At 48.1% G+C, this 26,201-nt stretch overlaps 1 protein-coding gene across 3 annotated transcripts in view; it reads right to left on the bottom strand.

Moving 5' to 3' along the window:
- ELF4 (E74 like ETS transcription factor 4) overlaps positions 1-25,614 on the bottom strand; it is a 46,137-nt gene extending 20,523 nt beyond the window's left edge. For 2 of the 3 annotated variants that reach the window (XM_036304524.1, XM_036304522.1), the window contains exon 1: positions 25,085-25,336. The gene's annotated coding sequence lies outside the window, so the exon portion shown is untranslated. Of the gene's footprint in view, positions 1-25,084; positions 25,337-25,373 lie in introns of those variants that run through there. The other variant, XM_036304523.1, reaches the window with a different exon arrangement.
- Between the last annotated feature and the right edge of the window lie 587 nt (positions 25,615-26,201).

Below are 26,201 nucleotides of genomic sequence, written 5' to 3'. Positions count from 1 at the left end.
TTTCTCCAGGACACCCAGCAGCCGACCCGCACTGTGTGGTGTACCCTGCCCAGGTCGAGGGAGGAGCACAGAGGCCTTCTCCTGGCTGCATCCCCCCCAAAATGTGTGACACTGGAAAAGTCAGCCATATTTCTGTGGTATCTTGTCATCCTTAGAGTGGGTGAGGGCTGAGGGTAATTCAAGCTTAGCAGATGCTCGCCAGGAAGTCTCGGGTGAATGAAGATGGTGGTGGGAAAGCACTTTGAAAATTAAAAAAGCACTCATCCGGGATGATGAGTTTCAGGTGACCGTCAGAGAGCAAGGGGGACTGGGCACCCCATAAAGCCCCCCAGGAGTCCCCCCAGAACATAGACAGGATGGGGCTGGAGGTTTCTAGTTGTTGGCGTGGAAAGGGCTGGCTCCTCGCCTGCATTGGGGGCCCCACAGGGAGGGGCAGGCTGCTGTGGTTGGAGGAATGCTCCCAGTCCCCCGTCCTTACCACCTTCACCCCACCCCAGCCCTTTGGGTTGTGGTTATGTGGCAAGAAGAGCACAGAAGCCCAATAGGGGAGGAGGGGCGGGGGAAGGGTGACTGACAAAGGGAACCTATTTCCCCAGCTGCCCTGACTGCCAGGGGCCTTGCCTGAGACAGCCCAAAGAGCACCCCCTGGAGGTGCCTGTGGCCACCACATCCTCCTCCCCAGTGCTCCAGGGACAGGGAGGAGGCAGAGGGGCACTAAACTTTTCTGTGAGGTGAAGGACAAGCTAGTGACAGGGAAAACATACCGCAGGAAAGGAGGCAAAGTCATGAACCCCAGTATGGGGGACCCCAGAAGTCCTAGCAGATCCTAAAGGCATGGGGATCCCAGCAAAATGATCCAGCTTTGCCTTGGGGTTTAGGCAGATCCCCTTCCTCTCCTGTCAAATGGGGACGCCTACTCAGCTCAAGGCATGGTCATGAAAGGCCAGTGAGTTACTGTAGGTGAAAACTCCCTGTTATGTCCCAAACATGTTTTACAATTCCCCGGCCTGATTTGTGTCTTTTTGGCCATGGTCATTCATTAGGGACTCAGCATGCCTTTACCTAGAAGGACAGGAAGACAGGGAAATGGGAAATGGTGGGATGAAATGAAAACAGGCAAGACATAACCAACAACCATCAAACTCATGGCAGAGAGAGGAAACCAGCTTGACTATGGGGAGGAAGGACTGGCTGGGGAGTCAGGGAAATGAGCTGAAGAAGTGCACAGGCCCGAGGTCCACCAGGCAGCAGAATGTGAAAATATGGAAAGCAACTGGGAGTTAGAGTGGATTCTTGAGCGAGGGAGGGGCACAAAGCAAGCACTTCTTTAGGAAGATTGGTTTGGCTTGATGTCTGAGTGGAGGGGATGGAAGGAGACCAGGTGAGGCATCTGGAATCCAGGAGGGGAATCTCAGAGCCGCCCCAAGGAGAAACATGTCAGAGTATGGGGTAATACAGTAGTTGAAACGACTCCAAGGTGTATAATCTGTTTTTGCTGTAAGAATTTTGAGATATGAAGTGACTGAGCCAGGAAATATGGCAAGAAGATGAGTTCAGCTTAGATGTTTTGAAGTTGGGATTACCTCAAAAAACCCAGGATTAAAGGTGGAAAACAGGACCCTGGGAGTTATTTTGCTAAACACAAACACACACACACACACACACACACACACACACTGCAAGAGGGGCCTCAACAGGAATTCAGTGGCCAAAGGAGCCAAAGGAGCAGGCCTGGCCTGGTGAGGCTGGCGATCTGGACAGCACACTATGGGAGCAAGTTGCATGCGCTGAATGAAAGGGCACTTCGAATGGCACACACCCCGCATCCCCCCCGCCCCTCAGCCCCCAGTAAAGCTGGCTTGCTTCCTTTGGGGCAGGGTGGGGAGGGAGGGAGAGAACAAAAACACTGACCAGAGACTAATTAAATCGGTTACTGGGTTTTTTAGAAACGGGGGTAATCTGTGACTCAGCAACACAGGACATTAAAGAGAGATAACTTTTATTGAAGGGACAGTGTTCTTTGTCAAGGCTCTTGCCAGCTCATGTCCTAGAAATTAAGGCGGAGACTCCTTGCTCAGATCTGGGACTCCCCCAGGCAGGAGGGGCCAGGCTGGGTTCAGGTTCACTGCTGGCTTCTGGGGCCCATCCAAATATCCCCTCCACCACTGGCCACATCCAGGGGAAAAATGCCAGGAAGGACGAGGTGGAAAGACGGCCTATTGTGGGGGAGGGGGGGTGACGGGCAGACAGGGAGGGCAGCCTCAGCTGTGATGTCACCATGAGCTCCCGGGGCAGCTCCTCCCCCCTCCCCCACACTGCTGAGAGCCTCTCCTTGACCCAGAGCCCCAGGATATCAAAGGTAAAAGGGACCTGAAAGATCATCGCATCCATTCCCTCCTATCATCCAACAATGGACACTAAGTTCTAAGCTCTCGGTGGACACCAAGTTCTTGAGGGAGAAGTGACTTGCTGAAGGTCACGCAGCTAGTGGCTGTGACTTCCAGCCCTCCTCATTGTCTCTCGGCATCCTCAATCAAGCCAACCCTTTCCTCTGGTGAGGACAAACAGCCGCCAATGACCCGAGGCTGGCAAATAACAATGAGGCCAGGCATGTGCAGAACACATTGAACTTTTGCAGAGACTTCCCCACCTCCATGCTTTCGTTCACACTGTCCCCTACACCTGGTGTGTCCTTCCCCAATGTCTGTGGCTCCAGTTCCCACGTGGTTTTCAAGATTTGAAGCAAATGTTTTACCTGCTTCCACCCCACCTAGTACATTCTCTCCCCCTCCTCTTCCTTCTCCTAACACCTTAGCCTGACTTCTTAGACAAACTCAGGCGTCAAAAACTCTGGTCTATATCCCAAATCCAGTCTCTTTTTGTATGGCCCATTAGCTAAGAATGGTTTTTGCATTTTTTAAGATTGGGGGGGAAATCAAAAGAAGAATATTTCATGCCACATGAGAATTATACTGAAGCTCAAATTCCAGTGTCCACAAATAAAGTTTTTTTAAAAATATATTTTTATCGATTTCAGAGAGGAAGAGAGAGGAAGAGAGAGATACAAACATTAATGAGAGAGAATCATTATTCGGCTGCCTCCTGCCAAATTGAGCCTGCATCCTGGGCATGTGGCCCAACTGGGAATCGATCTGTGACCTCCTGGTTCATAGGTCAACACTCAACCACTGAGCCACACAGGCTGGGCCACTAATAAAGTTTTATTGGAACACAGCTATGCTCATTTAAAATAAAATTTTTTAACAGCCTGAATATTTTTTCAATTCTTTATTGTTTAAAGTATTACATAAGTTTTCTTCACCCCCTCCCCATATGCTCATTTATTTACACATTGTCTGTGGCTGCTTTTGCATTATAAGTTAACTTGTTGTGACAGAGTTTGTGTGGGCTACAAAGGCTGAAAATATTTACTATCTGGTCCTTCGAAGGAAAAACTTGCTGAGTCCTGGACTAAAGGCTTTCACTCCCCTTCAGTGTGAATAGATTAATCAAGTTCACTTCTGAGAAGAATGACACAGAGAGTTCAGAGGTGCCTGGAAGGGGGGGTGTGAAACTCCAAATACAAACTTGGCAACTTCTCGTCAGGAAAAAAGTCTTGGCCCTACTAGCCCTGCCCATGGTGTGACCTTGAGCAAGTCTTTTCTGTTTTGTGGGCCTCTTGTTTCCCAAGCTGCACAATGAGGGGACTGGACTGGATGGTCTAAGGTCCTTCCTAGAGTCAGCAATCTTTTGCATTTATAACTCACACCGTTTCAAGCAGCCACGGTCCTGATCATTTTGTCTCACGAGAGCTTACAGAAGGTTCGCCTGCCCAGCTCTGGTTTTCTGCTGCCAATGTGGCCCCCCTGGCTCCATACTCACCTGCCCTGCTCCACCCTTCCCTTTGGCTGACCAGTCTGCCCTTCTCTCAGAATTCCTCTCCCTGCAAAAGGAAGATGACTTATTCTGAGAGAGCTCCCCTCCAATCTGGTGGGCTGAGAGCCTCCATTTTTTTTTTCCTGTAGTATTAGAGACTGGGAAAGAAGGGCTCTCAGCTCTCCCCTGCCTCCCAGGACCCACAGCGACAGGCAGGAGGTAGGGCCAGCTCTCACCACACCCCTGCTCTGCCAGAGGAAACAGCCCCTCTCTGCCACTTCCTGTCCCAGGGGTTTCAGCAGTTTCCCCTTCAGGGCCCGCTGGCCCTCCCAGCCCCGCCCTTGCCCCACACAGGTCAGAGAGTACAGGGAGGGGAGGAGCCTTTAGGGAGAGTGGGGAGGATCCTGCACAGGAAGGCTGAGGAGACAGCTGTCTACACTAGAGGACGCCCCAGCAGCTCCTGCCCAGCCTGTTTGGGCTGGGGGAGCGGGGACCTGGGAGGGAGTTGGGGCTGTTTCCAAAACACTCTCCTGATAGCAGGTGAATACAGGTGAGTCCATCACCTTGCCTAGCTATCACCTTGAGACAGAGTGAGCCTGGCCTTAGAAGACTGGGTAAGAGACTGGACAGTGACTGCTGAGGTCAATGTCCATCTGGGCTGAGGACCAGCCCTGGGTATCTTTGAATGGAAGGGCAGGGCAGGTAGAAGCAAGAGCCTGAGGAAAGTGACCAGCAATGGGGTTTAATTTGGAGGAGCAGGTGACACTGAGATCAATATCACTTCATAATTTTGCATAATTCTGTTCCTAGCATTAATGGACAGAAGCAACATGCCTGGGTTGTGGGCTCAGTCCCCAGTGAGGGGCATGCAGGAGGCAGCTGATTGATGATTCTCTCTCATCATTGGTGTTTTTATCTCTCTCTCCCTCTCCCTTCCTCTCTGAAATCAATAAAAAATATTTTTAAAAAGATGTGACATTTTCTGGGTGATGGAACAGAAAGCTATCACACTCCCTACCTGAGGTTGATTTGGTGTGATGACTTCCAGTTATAAATATCTCCCAGATGCCCTTGCAAGGAGGGTCTCCTAGCAGTGGGGCCCAGTGCCTGTGAGGAACCCTGGGCAGGTGACCGGCTCTGCCAGGCCTTCCCAAGGCATTGGGGTCAGAGGAGCAGTAGCATAGCAGCTCAAGGCCCTGGACCTCTGCCCAGTTGCCAGTCCTCCTGTGGACAGGTTAGAAATCCATGATGATGGTTCTAGAAGCCTTGATGCCTGGGATGGGGGCCTAGTAGTGGGTAGACACCATCACTTTGGTCCCCCTGTGGTAATATTGCTCCATGAGTTTCAAGTAGTGAGAGAAGCTAAGGGGACCCCCCACACACACACTAGAAATGATGGTTCTGGGTGGGCCAACAAAAAAAATTATGGATGGGAAGATGGTCTTGATACCTCTGAGAGGTCATCCTCTTGTGCCTTTAGCCAAGGGCCCTGCCCAGCTAGGCCTCCTGTCAAAACAGCAGAATCCCACTTTCTCTCTCCCTACTCCCTCCACAACCCCTCAGGGCAAATATGACCCAGTGCCCCACTGATAGGGCTCTATAGCCCCCAAGGGGAGTGCCTGTTCCACACAATCCTGTTTCTCTACCCCTGGAAGTTGTAGTAAATACTGCTTCACAGCTAGTATTCAGGAAGTCAAGGAAGCCTCAGAGACAACATCTGGATGTGCACATTGGTTCCTGCCAGCTCCTCCCAACATCTGCAGTGCAAACCAAAGGCCAAAGTTTGGTTACAAGCCCAACTCAGTTGGTGGCACGTGTTTACAAAGCACCTCTAGCTCAGATGGAGCGTCATCCTGTGTACTGAAAGGTTACCGGTTCGATTCCGGGTCACAGCATGGGTCATGGCACAGGTCACGGCAAGTACCTGGGTTGCAAATCCAGTCCCCATGGGGCATGTGTGGAAGGCAACCAATTGATATTTTTATCTAACTTCTCTCTCTCTCTCTCCCTCCGGCCCCCACCCTCCTCTCTCTAAGCACGGCCTCAGGTGAGGATTGAAAAAATAATAATAAATAAATTTTAAGAGAATAAAAAAGAAGGAAAGCACATCTAGATAAGGGGGAAGGGGTGGAAGCACTTGAGATCAGTGCCAACTCAAGGCAAGTGCTTTCGAGGCTGGCACCCATCTAAGCTAGTGCTGAGCCAGGGATGGCAGGGATGGCCAGTGTGGCCTCAGCCATGGGCCTGTTGAGGGAGGGACAGAGGGGCAGGCGTATGTACTTGTTTAAATGTGAGCAAGATATTCTTTTGCGCCTTCTGATATCACTTTAAGCTCTTCCCTCTGCTTCTGGGGAAGGGGGCCAAACAGTAAAAATTATAGGGTGACAGGGTGGAGCAGAGGGACTTACATTTATTGGGTACGAGCTGTGGGGCTGCTGTCATGCCAGGCACTTTACTATGTGGGCTCTGTCCTTTAATTCTTACAACAAAGTAGTTGGTCAGTGGCAGAGCTGGGGTTTAAGCCCAGGTTTATTTCCAAATATTTTGCTCTTTGAACTTTGTTTTCAGTGAAATCTCTTTTGGTAATAATCCTGCCTTAATAGTTCCATTTAAGATACAGAAGTGAGGCTCAGAAAAGATTAGGTAAACGTGATCAAGGTCACGCTGTCCATTAAGAATGGCGGCAGAAGCCAGCCAACATGGCTCAGTGATTGAGCATCAACCTAGGAACCAGGAGGTCACAGTTCGATTCCCAGTCAGGGCATATACTGGGTTGCAGGCTTGATCCCCAGTGTGGGGTGTGCAGGAGGCAGCCGATCAACAATTCTCTCTTATCATTAATGTTTCCATCTCTCTCTCCCTCTCCCTTCTTCTCTGAAATCAATTTAAAAAAAGAATGGCGGCAGAACTCAAACCCAGGCCTATGTAACCTTCATCTCAAAGTCCATGCTTTTCCCACTGCCCCGTGCTGGTGAGCATTTGTTCTGACCCAAAGTTCAGGCGTTGCTCACAACACCCAACTTTGAAGGCTCAGAGCCCCTATGATGTCCCTTGACAAAAGCTTCCCAAGCCTATATCTCATCCCCCTTGGGACCTCAATCTCAACCAAAGCTCCATATGATAATCGAATCCTAATTTCCTGGGCCAAGTCTGTACCCAAATGGTGACAAGTTGAGCCCCTGTGGCCAGCTGTGGAGGAAGGGTATTGTGGAGCAGGAGGCTTCCAGCTCTGGTATGAAGGAAACTGATGCGATTCCTGTACCTCAAGGGCCTACTGTTTCCAGAGAGTTCCTGGCTCCAGAGTGGCCATGGCATGGTCCCTGCCCCATAAATATACACTTGCTCTCGGCTGACATATATGTAAGTCTGAGTTCTTATCTCAGGGTGTTGGTTCATATGCTCATTCAAATATTTATGGAAAGTCAGACCTGAGCTCCTTAAGGGCTTACCACTGGATCCACTCTATTCTTCTCTATGGTGGGGTCTTTTCATATCTAAGTTCTCAGTAAGCTGGGTTAGCCCATCTGCCTGAACAATACCACTGGGGTTCCCCCCCACAAAAAAAAAACACACAAAACAAAACAAACAAACAAAAAAAACCCCACACCTCTATAGCAAATGACTCTTCAAAACTGAGGCCCAGAGGTTGTAGGGAAAGGGGGAGTGACTGCTAATGGGTACAGTTCCTTTATGGGGTGATAAAAATATTCTAAAATGGATTGTGGTGATGAATATACAACTCTGTGAGTATACTAAAAGCCACTGAATCGTGTACTTTAATTGGGTGAATTATATGCCATTGAACTATATCTAATAAAGCTGTAATAAAAAACACAGACAAAAAACAAGACCCAGAGAGGGGTAGCAGCTCCCTCAAGGCCACACACAAGTTGACGTGACGGAGCAGCTCAGGCCGGACTCCAGGTCTTCTGAATTATGTCTCTGTGGCTCTCTCCTCCCATGAGCCTCGCCATAACCCTACGCAAGGATAACTTCTGAGGTTCAGCGATTGTGCAAGGCAGAGCCAGCCCTATGCGTGAGGGTTGGCAGCTGGACCTAAAGCAACAGGGTAGGCAGTGGAAAATGCTCTAGGTTTTAACTAAGGCCTGCCATGAGCGTGACCAGGCCCCTCTCTGGATCCCAGTGTCCCCGTGTGGAGAGTAAAGCAGATGAGTTTGGTGATCCCTTGCAAAAGGCTCTGTCAGCTCTGAGATGCTAATTATAAAAGCACTGCAAGATGGAATAAAATGGCATGTCAGCTATATGGTTCTCCGAGGGCTGCAGGCAGCCCTGGACACAATCAGGTGTTCCAATCGATGCTCCTCACTGCTAGTGATGACCAGGACCCTCCTGTGGCAGTCAAATTCTCTCAGACAATTCTACTGCTGCCTTTCTTTTGTTGTTTTTTGTTAATCCTCATCTGAGGATATTTTTTTTTCATTGATTTTTAGAGTGAAAGGGGGAGAAGAAAGAGAGAGAGCAAGATTGGTTGCATCCCACACATGCCCCATCCAGGGCTGGGGGGTCAAACCTTCAACTCACTCACGGACATGTCCTGGAACCGAACCCCTGACCCTTCAGTGCACAGGCAGATGTTCTAACCATCGAGTTACATTGGCCAGGGCTCTACTGCTGCCTTTCTCCATGGGGGGTAGCTTAGTCCTGATTTCCTTGGATCAGTACTAAGTGTGAGAATCACCTATAATAGAGACCCATTGATCTCGTCCTTTAGAGATGTCAGGAACCAGGTTCTTGGCCAGGAGCCCAGGCAGCCCCACCTTGTGCTGAGCTTGCCTCTGCAGAGGAGGGAGTGATCGCTGATGGCTACTGGTCTAGCCCCCGCTGGACAGGATGTTTCCACATCAAGCCCCACTTCCTGCGGCTAGGCCGGGCCTCCGGTTCCCTCCTTCTCCTGCCATCTGGTCGCCTGCCCTCTGCCCCCTCCCCTCGCTGGGTGTTTACAGCCTGCCTTATCAGCCTGGGGAATCTGGGCCTCACCCTGCTGGCTGCCCCGCCCCGCCAGCCTGCCCAGGGCACTACCTGCTGTGGTTTCGTCACTACAGGCACTGTAATCTGGAGAGGCCCCCTCCTGTACAGGCAGGGGGGTGGCGTGAATGAAGGCTCACTACTGAAACCTGTAAGTTCATAGTGCTTTATGTACCTTGCCACCCAAACTGGAGGACAGCATGCTTTGTTTTTTTCTATAGTGTCTCTGTCTGCAGGCTATTGGGACAAAAATGAGGTGTTTAGGCTGCTGAGGAGGCTCTCTGGCCTGGAGTGCTTCCTTGGCTCTTTTGTTTTCAGTCACTAAGAGGTGAGGGGGAGGGCAGTGCTAGGCTGGAAGGCTAAACGTGGGGTGGAATGAGGGCCTGCAGGCTGAGTGTGCTGGGGGAGGAAAAGCTGGGGAGTCCTTGGGCATGGCCTCCACCAATCCATGCCCAGCCTTCAGAACCTCATGGGTCCCATGCTGTCTCCCTTCCACCCTGGGATCTGCACAGCCACCCAAAGGCTGAGGCCAGAGCTATCTACTGAGCGAGTTCAACAACTTTCTCCCAGAACACAAGGCTTAGATTTGAACCAAGGAGGGGGAGGGGCTGGGGACAGTAGGCAAATGAACATGCTGCAGGTGATGGATTTCCCTTCCAGCACTTGGGCTAAGATCCTGATAGTTCAAGTTCTGACCTGTCCACCGGCAGGTCCCACAGGGGCCTGCTAAAGCTGACAGGCCCCAGCGCAGGAATCAAAGTCACTGCCCAAACCAGGCTCATCTTCCAGGGGCTTTCATTTTGTTCACTTATAAATCAATTAAAATACATTTAGGCAGTAGATTGCAGCATTCACACTTAAGATAAAATGTCCTACTTCAGAGAAATTTGATGAGACTGTGTAAAAGCATACAATTCAATAGTTTGGGGCCTTTGGGTGGGAAAGTTTGGAAAAAGTCTGCTCAGACAATTTTGCCATTAATGGGCTATGTAACCACAGGCATGCTATGTCACATGGCTCTCACAGCCTTGGGTTCCCCTCCTCCCTCTCCACTATAGATCTCATGCTATCCAGAACTCCTCTCAAGCTTACTGCCCTAGTTGCAATCAGGGCTTCCACGGGTCTCCATCTCATCTCCCCAGGAATGATTTTCCCACTGCTCAGATGTATAAACCACTTAATGTTCATGTGTTAATGGGTTAATGTGTCACCTTTCTCCTTAACACAATTTCATTTGAAAAGGCCATCTGGAGTTGCCTTGCTTTAGCCTAAGGAGTGGCTCCCAGGCAACAGTGGAGCAGACCTGTGGACAGTGATTCAGGGGTGTCTCTCAATGGCTCTGCCCCTGGTTACACCATCAGCCAAGGAGCAAGCTGGTCTTCACCATCAATCCCCCCCACCCCACCCCACCCCCCACTCCTGGCCTTTGGTCTCTGTTAGGGAGCTGAACAGAGTGGATGTGAGAGCCTTTGACAAAGTTACCAACTAGGCTTGGTGCAGAAAGCCCACTTGCCTGGGTGTGAGGAAGATTAAGTTCCAGTCATGGCCCTGCCCCTCCTAGCTCCTCCCTCAGCCTTTGAGCTGGCGCCAACTCCTACTCCAGGGCACACATTTAGATCTATGGCTGTGGCCATACCAGGCAGAGCTTTAGAGTCCAAACTCATCTGCTTGGTTTCCAAAGGTCTTTCACAGTCTGACCCCACCCTACCTACTCAGCCTTGTTTCCCATGATTTCCCAACTCAAGCCTGGGCTTCAAGCCCAGTGGTCTCCTCATGGTCCCCTGAGGGAACATTCCAGGCTCATTCACAGAGTTTCTCAGGCCTGCCATGCCCTTGCTGCTCTGTTTTGCTTAATCAAATAGTGCCCATCCAGCAAGGTCCCAACCAAGTTCCCCAAACCAATGGAACTGATCACACCCTGATAACTAGAGTCCACACCCATGGAGCCCCATTCTCTAAACCCCCATAGCCCTTAAATCCCACCACAAAATCTCTTAATCCCACAGGTTTTGAATTGTTTTTTAATTCTTGTGTATGTCTTTTTTCCCCAACAGGCAGTAAAATCCGTGGGATTAAAGCCTATCTCATCTTCTGACTCTAACACAGATCTGGACATTCACGAATTAAGTCCATGTAAATTCTTAGGCTAAGTAAGATCTCTAGAAAACAGACTCTAGGTCAGCGGTTCTCAACTTGTGGGTCGCGGCCCCTTTGGCGGTTGAACAACCCTTTCACAGGGGTCGCCTAAGACCATCCTGCATATCAGATATTTACATTATGATTCATAACAGTAGCAACATTACAGTTATGAAGTAGCAACAAAAATAATTTTATGGTTGGGTAACAACATGAGGAATTGCATTTAAAGAGCCAGAAGGTTGAGAACCACTGCTCTAGGTCCTGATAGATACAGTCTGGGGATAGGAATAGAGCTAGGGGGCAATGGTTTCCAGGCCTCTGTTAGGGGAAACACATACCAGCTAGAGTAATTTATTCCAAGAAGCATTGAGAAAGAAGTTAATGGTCCATCAAGTCATCATTAAAGCATGGTCCTTTTGTATAAAACCATTGACTTGGCCCCAGGAATATTGGGTGCTGGTCTGATCACTAGACCCTTGGGACAGACTTCATAATGCCGGATCCATTTTAAGAGCTAAAATGATTCAAGAGAATTGGGTGTGCAGACAACCTTTTTTAAAAAAGAGGCCTTTTGTTGTCTAGACAGATAAGGTTGAAAAAGGACTGGCGTCTATAAAATGATGTATGGAGCAAATAATCATGGACCGTTCACCAAAAATGGGTTCTTCTTCTACTCTGTTGGTGGGATTGTAAATTAGTGCGGCCACTATGGAAAACAGTATGGACATTCCTCAAAAAATTAAAAATAGAGCTGCCATAGGATCCAGCAATTCCACTTCTGGGTATTTATGCAAAGAAAACAAACAAACAAAAAAAGCTAATTTGAAAGATATATTCATTACAGTGTTACTAGTAATAGTAATAGCCAAGATATGGAAGAAACCTAGATGTCCATCAATAGATGAATGGGTAATACACACACACACACACACACACACACGCACACACACACACTGGAATATTATTCGGCAATAAAAAAGAATGAAATCTTGCCATTTGCAACAACATGGGTGGACCTAGAAGATATACTAAGTGAAAAAAGGCAGACAAATACTGTATAATTTCACTTATATGTGGAATTAAAAAAAATTGATAAAACAAACAGACCCATAGATATAAGGAACAAGCCAACGGGGAGGAGAGTAAGGAAATGGGAATAAGACATAAGTAATTTAAAAAATTAAAAAATAAAAGGGTGTCTGGAGCAAGATATATAACTATAATTTAGAACACATCCAATCAGTTATTTACAGATATAATATTCAGATATTTACAAAGGGCCATATATATTAGTTTGGTGCATTACAAAAAAATGGGTTGTAAGTGAAGGGCAAATAAATAGTCCTATTTTTCAAATGCATAGTAAAGTTAAGGAACTTTTTTTAGCTGAATCATACAAATGAAAAGATTAAGAATCTTCTAAAATGACAGTAACATTAGGTTCATCCATGATTATAAAATAAGATCACAAAAGCATAGCCAAGTGTATCTGTTGCAGTTATTCATGTAAACAGGATAAATTCAAGTATAAAAAAGAGATGATATTGACAATCTAATTCTCAAATTCATATGAAATTTTAAATGACTTTAAATAGGCAAAAACATCTTTGTAAAAGAACAGAATCGAAGGGCAAATGCTACCTGATTATAAGAATGACTGTAAAGCTACAGTAATCAAAACAATTGGTATTGGCATAAAGATAAACAAATAGATCAATCAATGACACAGAATATAGAGCCCTAGCCAGTTTAGCTCAGTGGAGAAAGCATTGGCCTGCAGACTGAAGGGTCCCAGGTTTGATTCCAGTCAAGAGCATGTACTTCGGTTGCAGGCTCAATCCCTGGCCCTGGTCCAGGCGCATTCGGGAAGCAACCAATCAATGTGTCTCTCTCACATCAATGTTTCTCTCTCCCCCTCCCTTTCACTCTCTCTAAAAATCAATGGAAAAATATCCTCGGATGAGGGTTAACAGCAACAACAAAAGAAACAGAATATAGAGTCCAGAAATAAGTCCACATATACCAGTATAAGGACAACTGCAGTAGAATAATAGTGTTTTCAACAAATGGTACTGGAAAAACTGGGTATTTATATGTAAAAAAAAAAAAAAGAATTTGGATCCACACTTCTCACCATACAGAAAAATTAACTTGAAATGGATCAAAGACCAAAATGTAAAGCCTAAAATTATAAAACTGCTCAAAGAAAACATTAGACAAAATATTCATCCACCAGAACACTATTAGAACTGATAGATGAATTCAGCAAAGTAGCAGGATACAAAATTAATATTCATGAATTGGTTGCATTTTTATACACCAATGACAAAACAGAAATTAAGAAAATAATCATATTTAAAATTGCATCAAATAAATAAAATACCTGGGAATAAATTTAACCAAGAAAGTAAAAGAACTGCACTCGGAAAAATGTAAAGCACTGAAGAAGATACAAATAAATGGAAGCATACACTGTGTTCATAGATAGGAAGAATAAACATAATTAAAATGTCCATACTACCCAAAGCATCTAAAGATTTAGTGCAATCCCTATCAAAATAACAATGGCATTTAAAAAAAAAAACAACTAGAACAAGTAATTATAAAATTTATGGAACCAGCCCTAGCTGGTTTGACTTAGTGGATAGAGCAACAACCTTCGGACTGAAGGGTCCCGGGTTAGATTCTGGTCAAGGGTGCATGCCTGGGTTGCAGGCTCAATCCCAGGTGGGGGGCATGCAGGAGGCAGTTGATCAATGCTCTCCCTCATCATTGATGTTTCTATCTCTCTCTCCCTCTCCCTTCCCCTCTGAAATCAATAAAAATATATATATTTTAAAAAGTAGTGGTATATGCCCTGGCCAGTGAGACTCATTGGGTTGGGAGTTGTCCCATGCACTGAGAGGTTGCTGGTTTGATTCCTGGTCAGGACACATGCCTAGGTTGCGGGCTTGATCCCCAGCAGGGGGCATACAGGAGGCAGCCAATGGATGTTGTGCTCTCACAATGATGTTTCTCTGTTCTCCCTTCCTCTCTCTCTCAAAATCAATAAACTATTTTTTAAAAGTGCTGGTATATATACAATGGAATATTAGCCTTAAAAAAGAATGAAATCTTACCATTTGGGGCAGCATAGATGGACCTAGAGCAGCGGTTCTCAACCTGTGGGTTGCGACCCCTTTGGAGGTCGAACCACCCTTTCACAGGGGTCGCCTAAGACCATCAGAAAACACATATATAATTACATATTGTTTTTGTGATTAATCACTATGCTTTAATTATGTTCAATTTGTAACAATGAAAATACATCCTGCATCTCAGATATTTACATTACAATTCATAACAGTAGCAAAATTACAGTTACGAAGTAGCAACGAAAATAATTTTATGGTTGGGGGTCACCACAACATGAGGAACTGTATTAAAGGGTCGCGGCATTAGGAAGGTTGAGAACCACTGACCTAGAGGCTATTATGCTAAATGAAATAAGTCAGACAGAGACAGACAAGAATGATTTCACTTATATGTGGAATCTAAAAAACAAAAACATGAACAAACAAAACAGAAACAGACTCAGATACAGAGAACAAATTGATGGTTGCCTGAGGGAGGAAAGCTTGGGGAGCTGGGTGAAAAGATAAGGGATTAAAAAATGCAAATTAAAAAGGGACGTAAAATACAACATAGGGAATATAGTCAATAATATTGTAATAACTATGTATGGTGCCAAGTGGGTGCTAGATTTATGGGGAATCACTTAGTAAAAAAATATATATATATATATATATATATATATATCCACTATGCTGTACACCTGAAACTAATATACAATAATATTGAATATCAACTGTAATTGAAATTTTTTTTAAAGTTAAGAAATTTGTGACCTAGGGCTAGGTGAAGAATTCTTAGATACAACACTAAAAGCATGATCCATAAAAGTAAATTGATTAGTTGGACTTTATCAAAATTAAAATCTTCCACTCTTCAGAAGACACTGTGAAGAGAATGAAAAGATGAGCTACAGTCTTGGAGAAAATCTTTGCAAAGCATGTATCTGATAAAGGTCTTGTATCCAGAATATATAAAGTACTCTCAAAACTCAACTACAAAAAACACACACAAAAAAACAAATCAATTTCCAATGGGCAAAAGATTTGAACGGACACCTAACCAAAGAGATATATGGGTGACAGATGTGTACATGAAAAGATGTTTAACATTCTCAGTCATTAGGGAAATACAAATTAAAACCACAATGAGATACCACTGCATACCTGTTAGAATGGCTAAAACTAAAAAGACTGCCCATGCCAAGTTTTGGAGACAATACAGAGTAATTGCAAATCTCATATACTGCTGGTGGGAATGTAAAATGGTACAGCCACTTTGTAAAACAGTTTCACAGTTCCTTAAAAGGTTAAACCTATAGCCCGGCTGGTGTGGCTCAGTGGTTGAGCGTCAACCTATGAACTAAGGTCACTGGTTCAATTCTCTGTCAGGGCTTGATCTCTAGTTGGGGGGGAGGGGCAGTGCAAGAGGCAGCTGATGGATGTTTCTATCTATCTTTTTATCCCTCTCCCTTCCTCTTTCTCTAAAATAAAAAAAAAACATATTTAAATTACCTTTTAAAAAAGTTGAATCTACAAATACTGTATGATTCAGCCATTAAACTTCCAGGTATGTAACCAAGAGAAAAGAATATATATGGTCACACAAAAACCTGTACACAGATGTTCATAGCAGCTTTGTTTGTACAGTGGGGCCTTGACTTACGAGTTTAATTGGTTCCGTGATGGAGCTCATAACTCAAATTATTCGTATGTCAAATCAAAAAGTGAACGAGTGAGACACGTGATGCTGGGCTGATGTTGTGGTGTTCACTGTGACGTTCGCTTCCCCCAACTAGCGGTGGGGTATCTGAAGCTGGCTCATAACCCGAATTTTAGCTCGCAACTCAAAGCAAAAAATTGGCTGAGAGACGGCTCATATCTTGAAAAACTCGTTAGTTGGGACACTCATAAGTCAAGGCCCCACTGTATCACCAAAAACTGGGGCAGGGGGAGTGGCACGAAATGTTCAACTGATGCATAAAGAAACAATGGAATGCTACTTAGCAGTAAAAAGGAATGAAATACTAATGTATATAACAACATGGATGAGTCTTAAATATACTGGAGGGTAGAAGCCACACAAAATGAGAGTACATGCTATATGATTCCATTTGTATAAAACTTTAGAGAATGCAAACTATTACAATGAGTAGTAAATAAGCCCTAGAGCTCTAGTGCACAGTATAGTGAATATAGGACAACAATAATCTATCTATATATAAAAGCCTAAGCAACCAAACGACCAAATGACTGAATGACTGAATGACTGGTCGATCGGTTGCTATGACGCACACTGACCACCAGGGGGCAGACGCTCAATGCAGGAGCTGCCCCCTGGTGGTCAGTGCACTCCCACAGCCAACCACCCCCAGTCGGACAACCTCCTGTGGCCCCTCCCCCCAGCCTGCCAGCCCCAATGGCCCCCATCAGCCCCAATTGCCAGCCAGGCCAAGAGACCCCACCCATGCACGAATTTATGCACTGGGCCTCTAGTGTATTATAATCATCAAACTTGCTAATCGACTTAATCTCAATTACTCCAATCACTAAAAAGAAAGGATAATTATGTAAAGTGATAGAAGTGCTATCACAACAGCAACCATATCCCATATATGAATGTATCAAATAAACACAATATTAAATTTACACAATATTATATGCCAAATATATTTCAATTAAAAAAGAAAATGCATACTAATCAATAGTGACAGAAAGAAGATAAGTGGTTGCTCAGGATGAGAACAAGGGCTGGCAAAGGTGCACAAGGAAACTTTCAGGGGTGATGGTTTCATGAGTATCTACGTATGTCAAATTGCACACTTTACATATGTGCAGTTTCTTGTATGTCAACATTACCTCAATAAAGCTGTTAAATAAAAAGTTCCATTCCCCAGATGGATACAATAACAACAGCAGTCTGTAATTTTACTAAGTCACATCACTATGTAACATAATTAAATTACTATGTAATTTAACAATGTAGAATTTTATTCTGTAACAACAGTAGAGACAAAAAGAAGCAAGAACACCAATGCTCTCCTAGAAAACACATTCTTTGGTGCCACCAGTAAAGATAAATTCCGAACCTTGGGACTTACTGGGTGTGCTGATTCTAGTGGGTTTGTGCTGTTTTATCTTTTTTTTTTAATTTTTTTTTGGTAATGTATTTTTATTGATTTCAGAGAAGGTAGAGGGAGAGAGAGATAGAAACATCAGTGATGAGAGGGAATCATTGATCGGCTGCAGGGGCTTGAACCTGCAACCTGGGTATGTGCCCTTGGCTGGAGTAGAACCAGGGACCCTTCAGTCTGCAGGCCGGTGCTCTATCCACTGAGCCAAACCGGCTAGGGCAATGTGCTGTTTCATCTTTTGTTCACTCTCACGCCAGTGTTATTGTCCCACCTAGCCTGGAATATCCTTATAGCACAGCCAATGCTCTCGTTCCTATTTTGAAAAGCCATCTGCCGTCTCACCTCCAGGATGCTTTCCTCAGTGAAGCTGAGGATGGAGAATGACCTTCCTGTAGATAAGCCATGGGCCCCACCATCACCCAACCAGTCTACAAATCTTAAAATGCCATAGGCTGGTTGGCACTTCAGCTCCCGTCTGATGAGGGGCTACATGCATATGCATTGCTACAGCTCTAGATTTGGGTTTAGATCCTTCAGAGCAGGGAGCAGTACTTGTGTGTGAGTGTGTGCATGCATGCGTGCGTGCGTGTGTGTGTATTAAGATTAGCATGGTGCCAAGGAAGTGGTCACCTAATGAGGCAGGTGTTTTCTGTGTTTCTAAAAGAATCAGCAAAGCTGAACTAGCCTCTCTTATCCTCTGAGGGCATTATGGGAAAAAGATGAATTATCTCTTAAATGTATGTCTAAGTACCTCCTTGTTATCAAGTCATCAGAAATTTGGAGAGATTAAGACTAATTGCCCACTCTCCCATCCCCTGAGGCCTAGCAATTCTAATCTGAGAGGCTGGACCAAGGGACTAAACGAAGTGGTTTCAGGGGTGGTCCAAGGGTGATCCAGTTTGTCCTGGGCCTCCTGGCCCTGTGGGTGACCACAGGCTCCTCAAGCAAACACAACCCATTTGATAGCAGATGGAACCTCCAAGTTACTTTCTGGTAGGCCTTTGGAACTGGAATGGCCCAGCCCACTAGGAAGTCTTCTGGGCAAAGGCAGTGTCCCAGTTCTAACTCCAGGCCTCTGGGCATTGGTCTAGAATGGACCCACTATCTATTCTAGCAAAAGGAGGGAGAAGTGAGCAGTGTTGGCCAGTGGGCTCCCAGAATTCTACATTCATTAGTGTCAAAACAGCAAACTGATGATTGCTAAATACTCACTAGGGGTGGAATGTGAGGCCTGCTCTCAAAGGAACTAACTTACTCTGATTCTTGCAGTGAATGATACCCAAGATAAAACTGGTAAAGAGATGAAAATAGCAATGTTTTTTAAAAACATATTTTTATTGATTTCAGAGAGGGAGGGAGAGGGAAAGAAACAGAAACATCAATGATGAGAGAAAAATCATTGATCAGCTGCCTCCTGCACGCCCCATACCTGGGATTCAGCCTGCAACCCAGGAATGTGCTCTGACCGGGAATCGAACCATGACCTCCTGGTTCATAGGTCGACGCTCAACCACTGAGCCATGCCAGCTGAGCTGAAGATGGCAACGTTAATAAAATATTAAAGACAAGTTTCAGTCTACAAAACACACACACACACACACACACACACACACACACACACACACACACTTCTTTCACATGGCCTCCTTATCCTGTGTGATGGGAATGTTAACAAAAAGTTAGCAGGAAGATCTGGAAAATGGTTATAGGACTGTATACGGCATACCCTGCTGGCACTGCCAGAGAAGCAGTTGATCCCTGGAGCCTGGCAAAGTCAAGCGTGTGTTGAAGGGGAAATGATAACAACAATAACAATAGCCACAGGAATAATAACAGCTAGCACATATTGGCAGGTTACTATGTGCAAGACACCATGCTGAGGGCTTTACATGCATTATCTCCTTTAATCCTGACTCCAACCCTGTGAGTTAGGCACTGAGACCCAGAGTGGTCCACAGTCACATGGCCAGTAAGTGGTAGGTCTAGGATACGAAGGCAAAGAGCCTGTGCTCTTTCCTGCCTCTAGTCAGTACGCTTTAAAAAAAAATATATATATATATATATATATATATATATATATATATATATATGTTTTTATTGATTTCAGAGAGGAAGGGAGAGGGAGAGAGAGATAGAAACATCAATGATGAGAGAGAATCATCGACCGGCTGCCTCCTGCACGCCACACACTGGGGACGGAGCCCGCAACCTGGGCATGTGCCCTGACCGAGAATCTTACCCGTGACCTCCTGGTTCATAGGTTGACGCTCAACCACTGAGCCACGCCGGCCGGGCGATAATACGCTTCTTGAGAAGGATTTTGGGATAGACTAGAAGAGGAAAGGAAGCTTCAGGAAGGGCAGGTGAGGCAGGAAGTGTCAGCACTGGAACAAGAAAGTGATCCACTAAGAAGGTGGGAACCTCCAATGGATTTCATGTAAGGTGCCTTATGTCTCCTCCTTTTAATCAAATGTATAAAAGAAGGTACAAAACTGCTATTCTCTGGAGCATTTTCTCAATCTGTTGAGAAATTCTTCCTGGAAATTGTCATCAGTTTGGCTCAAATAAAGTCATAAAACTTCTTTACAGGTTTTTCCTGGTCAGTGTGGCTCAGTTGGGCATCATCCCATACACCAAAAGGTTGCCGGTTTGATTCCTGGTCAGGGCACATGGCTCAGTTTCAGGTTCTGTCCCCGGTGGGAGGTGTGCAGGAGGCAGCCAATCGATGTTTCACTCCACATCAATGGTTTTTTCTCTCTCTCCCTCTCCCTTCCTCTCTCTCTAAAAATCAATTAAAATATTTTTTAAAAAATTCTCTACAGGTTTGGATAATTCTGACATTGACAAAGGGGAGTGTGGAGTTTGCCACCTCAAAATATGCCTCTTTGGGATTTTGGTTATTTTAGACTGGTTAATTTGAAGAAAGGTCAGACTTGGGAGAAGCTCTGGAAAACCACTAGAAGTTACACTTTGTGAAGAACATTTACATTTGTAGGGGAAACCTCCATTTGTAAGAATGTCTCCCTGACTGGACCAGGCCTGCCTTTACTACCAATGAAGAAGGCAGGGTCTTAAGTCTGCATACCAATCTTATCCTTGTTTGCTGTGCTTCTACTGGTAACCTCCCATAACTGACTCTCGATCCTCAACATCTCTTTTGTCTTTAGTATTTAAGATGATGTCTTGTAACATTTTGGTGAGTTACTCAGTGTTCCAGGAGGCATACATGTTATTAAACTTTAATTTGTTTTCTTCTGCCAAATGAAGAAGGAGAAGGAGAAGGAGAAGGAGAAGGAGAAGGAGAAGGAGAAGGAGAAGGAGAAGGAGAAGGAGAAGGAGAAGGAAAGGAAAAGGAGAAGGAGAAGGAAGAGAAGGAGGAGGAGGAGGAGGAGAAGGAGGAGGAGTAGGAGGAGGAGGAGAAAGAGGAGGAAGAGGAGGAAGAGGAGGAGGAGAAAGAGGAGGAAGAGGAGGAAGAGGAGGAGGAGAAAGAGGAGGAGGAAGAGGAGGATGAGGAGGAGGAGGAGAGGAAACCTAAGAAAAAGTTTGCTCAACATGGGCAAGCTGCTTAGTTTCTTGCTTCATGTTGGTCTGTCTGAAAAATGTTCTGGAGCTTTCCCTTGAAGACCCTCTGCATGAAACATCTTTCCTTGATGCCCGACCCTCCTCCTTACCCTGGGAGCAGGCTGGAGTCTCTTTGCAAAGAAACTCACCTTAGGATACAATTTCTTGTCCAAGAAGTAAGGGCACTCTGGTGTGCCCCTGTGAGGTTTCAATGTGCTGGGAATGTGAACAAGAGGTCAGTGAAAGAGGAAAAGTGATGTGTGGAGGGCCATGTATGTGTCTAGGTGTTTATATCCAATTAAACCCAACAAGGGCAAAGTTCTCCTCTATGCCCAGCCATGGGAGACACAAAAGCAACAGAACAAATATATGGCTAACACTCGCCCTTGCCCAGTGGTCTGGGTGGATATGTTGGAATCTCCAGACCCTTTGGTTCCCAGATGGATGAGAAAATGAAAATCACTGTCTCCCACCTGAACCCCTGTGCTTCCAGAGAGCTCCCAGAAGCCTAGGGAAGGTGGGACCCAATAGCCTGTGGCTGCCATGAACACCTGTGACATGTCAGTTTTCCTGTTCCTCTGGTGCCCCCTATCTCTCTCTTCCCCTTTCTTCTCACCAGGGCCTGTGTGTATGTCATGGATCTGTGTGTGTGTGTGTATGGATGTGTGTGTATGAGTGTGTGTGTGTGTGTATGGATCTGGGGTGGGGGGTGTGGTGTCAAAATGAAATCCCCTCAGCGTGGGTGGCAGGGAAGCCTGGCCATCCTTTGTGTCTTATCAATACAGGCCGGGCTCCTGGTCTGAGCCAGGCACTTTATACCTCCTAAAGTGGCGACTGGGGTCTGCCCTGAGCCACACACACTGACTGACCTGGTCTTTTATGTGACATGCATTTACCAAACAATTATCCAGGCTTCCAAGGTCAGTCTGTGGCCAGGGAATAGAGAGGAAGGCGTCTTTTCTCTCCTTTCTGCCTAGTCAAATCTCCCCGCGCCGCCCCACCCCCTTCAAGGTCTAGCTTGAGGCTCATCCCTCACAAAGCCTTCCCTCCCTCCTCCAGCCACAGTTGACCTCAGAGCCCTGGCTGCCTCTGGCCCCTGCTCAGAGGAGCACAATTAGCACCTGACTGTCGCTAGTCTGGCTGTTTGTCCTAGCCTCTGATGGTTTTGAGTGTCTTAGTCATCTCTCCCCCACCGTCTCCTTGGCGCACCCCCACTCCACAGCACCTAGCACAGGTTGGACACACAGTAGGTGTTAATAAATGTCTGTTGAATCGAAACTCAGCAGTCCCTATGAGGTCAGAACCCTCATAAGCTCCCCGACCAGCAGTTCCTTGGCAACCAGCGCTGGGGCCCGGGCTACAGGGCATTAGCGGCAAGGCCACGATTACAGGCCACGAGAGGCTCAGCGGCCAGAGATTTGCAGGCAGGTTGGTGTTGATGAGAAAAGCCCCTTACACCTAGGAAAGCGCCCATGGGATTCTGGGTACTGTGGATGAGTTTCCTTTCTCCCCTGCAGAACTAGTTTTCAGTCTGAGAACCACAAAGGGAGTAAATTGGCAGTGAAGCCAGAAACCTCTTTGCAGTTTAGAAATCCCAGAGAGATAACCAAGCCCCGTTTGGGGTCAGGCCCAAGCCCGAGGAGATGAGGCTGCTCAAGGCCCTTCCCACCTCGTGGGGGGAACCTCCAGAAGGTACAAGGGGTATGACAGGCATGGACCCTGCCACTCCTTGGGTTAAGGGGTGTTTGGGGGTAGCCCTAAATAATGTCAGCCTGCACTGAAACCCAACAAATGATACCACTGAATGCTTGCCAGCTGCAGCCCACGCAGGAACAAGGTCTCCCTTTCTTTATCAATCACCCAAATTCCAGGACAGGCCTGGGGGAGGGGGGCATCCAGACCAGAACCCAGCCAGGGTCCCTAGGCAAAGGGGTACCTAGCTCCCAGCATCGGCTCAAGGATTCCAGTCTGACTTTGACTTACAGTTATTTATATAGATGACCCAGCCACTCTCTCCACCCCTCCCACAACCCTCACCCAGACGCCCCAACAGCGGGTGGGTGGTGTCCTCTTCACCACATTTTCCTCACTGCCACTGATGCCTGGTCCTGGGACTAGCTCTCAGCAAATGTTTGCTGAGTTGAATCTGAGCTTTAGGCACTGTGTTGACAATATCATTATGTTAGTCTGTGCCACATACTGTTCTAATAATCGGTACAACCTGGTAAGGTAGGTCCCATTAGACAGATGAGAAAACTGAGGTATATAATTGACTGTGATCACATGGCTAGTAAATACGAAAGCTAGATTAAAACCCAGACAGTTTGGTTCTAGGGATTGGAAGGAAAATGAAAAAGTTGGGAGGGTGGTGAGGCCCAGGGCCAAACTTAGGAGCGGGGATTTCTCTGGGAAAACAGTCCCCCAGCCTCCGTCTGGCTGTGGTTTCGTCTGGCTGTGGTTTCAGGGGACAAAAGGCCTGAATTTTGCAGGTTGGGGTATTTTGCACATCCTTTCAATTGGGCCTATGAACGACAGACCACAGCACCCTCATACTTAGGTCCCAATATAGGACAGAGGAGACAGAAGCTACTGTGCCACCTCTTAGCCTTAGGCAGGAGGAGGGTGGGTTTCAGGCCCCCAGCTTGTCCATGGGTGGGCGCCAGTTCCTGAGCAACCACCGAGCAAACAGTGCAGCAGTGGGAGGAATGCCAGACATAGTTGCAAACAAGCCACTCCTTAGGCTCACAGTGGAGGCTGGGTGAGGGTGGCAACGTGGAGCCTGCTCAACGCCCCCTCCCCCCCCAAGAAATCCCAGCCTTTGAACCCAGGCTCAGAGACAACCACATGCAAGGCAGCCTCTTCCTCACACGGCAGCGGGCCATAGAAAGTCTCCAGATTAATTCAGCCCCAAGATAACTCCCCGCTAAGTTGTTTCTGCTCTGGGTCCACTGAATTAATGGTAGGAAGCGCCTTATAACCGGCCAAACCCTGTGTAACTAACTGTGAGGAGGGGTTTGCATTCTTGCCAGGCATACGTGTTCCCTGGACATTTTCAGGGCCAAAGGGGAGAGCTAGATCTGCTCCCTTCATCCCCCTCCCACCTGGCACTCAGGCCAGGGGTCAGCTCTTAGGGGGTGAGTCCCTGATGGGCGTGCCCACCAGCTGTTGGGGCCCAGCAGCAGTGGCTCAGGCCCTGGGGTGGTGACCTCACTTCCGCTCCTACCTCCCCACCTCCCCAGCACTCCTCCCATTTGAGGCCCCACCAGGCAAAAATCGAGAAGTCCAAGGTTAACTGTTCCTCCCCATTTTAAGAGCTAATTAAAATGATTAGCCACAATGAACTGTCAAACATTAACCAGAAGAAGCTGCAGGACCAGACAGGCCTCAATCTCAGGCAGAGGGATGGGGGGCAGGAATCAAAAGGCCATCAAATCCCAGGGTTGGGGTGTGGTGGTGGTGGGAGCAGCCTGGGAGAACGCGGCTGAGCCAGGTGCCAAGGGGTCAGGAGGTGATTCTGGTCAGAACTGCACTGTCCCTGAACTCAGTCGGGAGGAACCGGACGGCAGAGTTAGGGTGCGGTGGAGGGACCAGGAATTCATAAAGCCACTATCGCCTCAGCAGTCTCCAAAAGCACGGCGCTGTGGGCAGGGGATCCCGCGCTGTGTGCCTGCAGAGTCCCCTGGCCGGCAGCAGAAGAAGGAACTGAGAGGCGGGAGAGCCAGAGAGCGGGAACGCGGGAGAGGGAAGGCTGCAGGGAGGCTCGCACGCAAACTCCGGCCCCCACCCCCACCCCCGCCAAGAGGTCTCTATTTTGGCGATCCAATTATTCGTGTGTCTGTGTGTGTGTGTGTGTGTGTGTGTGTGTGTGTATTTTACCCTAAGGCGCCTGGCCCCAGAAGCCCTATGGGCCGCTGGATCAATCTAACAGCCCCGCCACGGACCCGCCCAACCTCCCGCTCTCAGACACCCAGCTTTTGGGGGACCTGTTGTCGCGATCGGTCCCGTCCAGGGACCCGGGCTGCCCAGGGAGCAGGAAAAATGACCCTCCCCCAACCCCACCAGTGGAAATCGATTCCGATTTTAACCTGGGATCGGGACCCGGGGTTCCACAACACACGCGGCGGGGCGAGGCAAGGGCGGGACTCAACACGCTGTGGCTCTACCCCCCTTCCCTGGGCCCCCACCCCCGACACTGGGGGCCCCGGGGCTCTGGCTCCCGCCCTCGGACAAACTTTTCGAAGTCTCCGAAGGCTCAAAGAACCGGCGCCATCGACGTACCTGAGCTGAAGTGGGCTCGGTCGCCGAGCCGGGATAGGTCGCCGTGCTCCCCTCCCCGCTCCGGGGGCCGAGATCACGGGTCCCCAGCCCCGCCAGCCCTTCCTCTCCCTGGAGAAGCCGGGCCGGGCAAGTGGCGCCGGGATCTCGGCGCCGGCGAAAGGAGAAGTGGAAGTTGAGCGCAGCGCCTGGTCGGTCCCCGCGGCCGCAGGGGCCAGCGTCCGCCTCCCTCTTTCCTTCCCTCCTCTCCTCCGGGTCCGCCTGCCCCCGCGGCCCCGCGCCCGTGACTCACCTCGGCGCGGGGGCAGGCTGGTCCGGGCGGGCAAGGCGCAGGGCTCTCCCACACGTCGCGCCGCCAATGGCAAGTTAGAGGGCGAGATGCAAATACCAGGTGAACCCACGGCGCCCCTGAGAAAACGACTCCGGGGGGCAGGGTGGACGCGGGAGGGTCCAGGCGGCCGGTGGGGGCGCCCGGGGAGGGGGCGCGAGCCAGCGGAGACCTGCGCTGAGACAACCGAGCGAAAGGGGAAATTGCACCAGAGCCACACACGTCCCCTCAGGCGGCGGCTGGGGCGGGCGCGAAGGAGGCTGGGTGGGAGGGAGGGAAGAGCTGGAGGGAGGGACCGACGGGAGGGACCGCGGGCGGGCGGGGTGAGGGAGGGAGCGAGGGAGGGAGGAGGCGTCGTGGTGGAAACAGCGCCCCTCCACCCCCGGCCCGCCGCTGTCGCCAGCACGGCAGGAGGAGCCGTGCCAGGGGCCCGCGAGGCCTCTCCTTCCCCTCCCGGCTCGCAGGCCCCCAGGGGACGGCGAGGTCAGGGCTCCCCCAGAGAGCTCAGCTCGAGCTCTGCCCTGGCCCCGGCGGTAAGCCCCCACACAGTGCCTCGGAGCGAACTCCGTTCTCCGGGGACTCTGGATGGCTCTATCCAACCCCCTTGGCCTGTACACTCCACTTGCTCGACGCCTTTGGCCGGAGCCCTGAACTCTAGATTATTGAGCGCCTGTTGTGTGCGGACCCGGCGGGAGGGCGGGGTGAGCGGGTGATGAGGCCAGGAGATGCCCAGAGAATACAATTCAGGAACAAATTCCAAACGCCCGGGGAATCTCTGGCCAAATGCATCCT

The sequence above is a fragment of the Myotis myotis genome, unplaced genomic scaffold, assembly GCF_014108235.1.
Source record: "Myotis myotis isolate mMyoMyo1 unplaced genomic scaffold, mMyoMyo1.p scaffold_m19_p_4, whole genome shotgun sequence".
NCBI classification, from domain to species: Eukaryota; Metazoa; Chordata; class Mammalia; order Chiroptera; family Vespertilionidae; genus Myotis; species Myotis myotis.
This window is presented reverse-complemented; position numbering and strand designations above follow the sequence as displayed.